A 2532-nucleotide genomic window follows, 5' to 3' on the forward strand; every position below is an offset into this window, starting at 1 on the left:
AACTTTTCTTACAATAACATGAATCCATAGACTTGTCTTCCTCCTTGAAAATTATATTATTTCTCTATTTTCACAAACTACACTATATGTGGGGGATTAACTTTCACAATTATTTTATTATCATGTTCTAAGAGGGGAAATCTTAGTTGATGATAAACTATTGTAAATCCTCCCTGAACAACCAAGTAGTGTTGAACTTTCTCTTGAGTTTATACCAAACCTCCATTGAAAAAGGGTAATGAATTAAGATGTAGTTAATGTATTTTTCCTCCTTTTTACATAAAATCTAGCTATTAACCATCTAGAAACCCCTTTAAGTCAAGGTATCTAGAACTAGAATTTTACTTTGTAGGGTTGTTCACTAGAAAATAATAATTCTCAAGATAAAGTAGGGGTTCCACACTTATAGCTTCAATTATCCTCATTATTCCTTATTAGCTGCAAATACCCAAACTTGACTGTGGAGACCCTTGAAGTGTTCTTCAACTAGAAAAAGTCATCCTCCATGTATAGAGGTATTATGTATCTATTCAAAATCAAATGCAAGTCCTTATCCCTAGGGGCCAAATCCTAATAATCAACATAATCCTTCAAATTTATCCAATTCCTCTAAGGAGACTAGTAACCCACCACCTTAACTTCAACTCTTCTCTTCAGTGCTTCTATCAACAAGTTGAATTTTTTTGAACTAGGAAACTTATCCTCGAGTCGCATATCCTCCTAGAATCTAACTTTTTCCTCGTTACCAATTTTCCATTGGAGACCTTCTTTAACACCCCTCTACATTTTAACATGTTGGTCCAGAATTTAGAATCCACAAGGAGGTTTTGGGAAGTACAGAGGTTGTAGAAATGAAAATTGTGGAAGTACTTCACTCTTATAATCTTGCACCAGTCTGAGGATCCATGGGATAGCCTCTAACTAATCTTGGCTATCAAGGCCTTATTGATATGAGATACTTTTATTAAGCTAAGACCACCCATAGCCTTAGGTTTGCATATTGAATCCTAGTTAACAAGGTTTAGTCTCTTTTTCTCTTCTATCCATGTACATAGAAATTTATGTTGGATTCTCTAGTTTCTCTATCATCTCCCTTGAAATATTAATTATAGATAGGATGCAAATTGGGAGTCCCTTGAGGGCAACATTGGGGAGCTAGAGTTTCCCTACATTGCTTAGAATTTTACCTTTCCATCCTACAAGTTTCTATTGACTCCTCTCCAAAATCATGTTCCAAAAGTTGAAAAAAACCTCATTAATAGTTATGAAAAGACCAAGATAGGTAGCTGAAAGGCTAGCTGGTTGGCAACCCAAAATCCTAGTAATTTTTCTTTGTAGATCTATACAAAACCCAATAGAATCTACTTACTATTTAATTACACATTATAAATGAGGGAACGAACCCTATTTTTAGAAGCCTTAGGAAAATTGATGGTCAAGATCAATTAAGATGAGTGGTTGAGACTAATCCAAAGATGAGTTGAAGTTAAGTTAACACTCGTGCACCTCCAATTGAGTGATTGATTTAAGAGGTAGAAGCATAGTTAACCCTTATATTTTTTTATTGATTTTTGAAGATAAGGGAGTTAACATATCAATCTAATTTGTAAACCTCAGTTAACAACTTTATCACTTTTTCATGATTATGCATTTTGTAATTAACTTACTTTTCTAATTTATGCATAGTTGAGTTAACTAGTTTATCTCATTTTTTAAATTTCTTTATTTATTCAAACTCATCTTTTCACTCAACATGGATTTATCCTTGATTTTCTAAATTTTGGAGAATAGTTGAATATTTATCTCAATTAATTAAATTTTCTCAATTTTTTGAATATTTAATTTAATAATTGATATTTTAGACATTTGATTCAATTTATTCAAAAAAAAAAGTGTAAATAGAAAATTATTCAATTTATCGTTGGAAACTACAATTGGAACAATTTTTGTGTTGTAATTGACTATTGGTGAGATAGTTTGCTATTTGATCTAATATCATATTGATGAAGAGGATTTGAAAAGTTATTCATAACAAAAGTATCTAGAGGAAAGGTTGAGTTATGAAGAGGAAACTACAATTGGACATTTGATTAGTTAGACTTTGATGAGACAAAGAGATTGTTTGAATCACGTTGATAGAGTAGAGGACAACATTGTTTAAGACTTGAAAGTGTGAGCAAAGATAGATAACTTGTGTAAGCATGACCAAGTAACAGAGCAAAAGACCAAGGAATTTTGTTGTACATGCCAAGTGATGCTAGTGTCAATTGAGCCATAGTAAGTGCTGAGAAAATTTAGTGTTGACCAAGCATCAGTATTGATTGAGTGACATTGTTGATGCCAAGTGAGAATTCCTATAGCGACCAAGCAATTCAGTGATGACCAAGTATCAAAACTTATTGTTGGTTGAGGAACAACATTTTAATTTTTTGTGAGAAATTGTAATTTCTAGCCAACTAAGTTGATTTCTTGAGATATGGAAAACATGTTGAAGATAAGGATCGATGAGTTGGATCATTTAATTCGAAGAGA

The sequence above is a fragment of the Cupressus sempervirens genome, chromosome 3 (genome assembly GCF_028749045.1).
Source record: "Cupressus sempervirens isolate cs-2001-9-10 chromosome 3, ASM2874904v1, whole genome shotgun sequence".
Classification (NCBI taxonomy): Eukaryota; Viridiplantae; Streptophyta; class Pinopsida; order Cupressales; family Cupressaceae; genus Cupressus; species Cupressus sempervirens.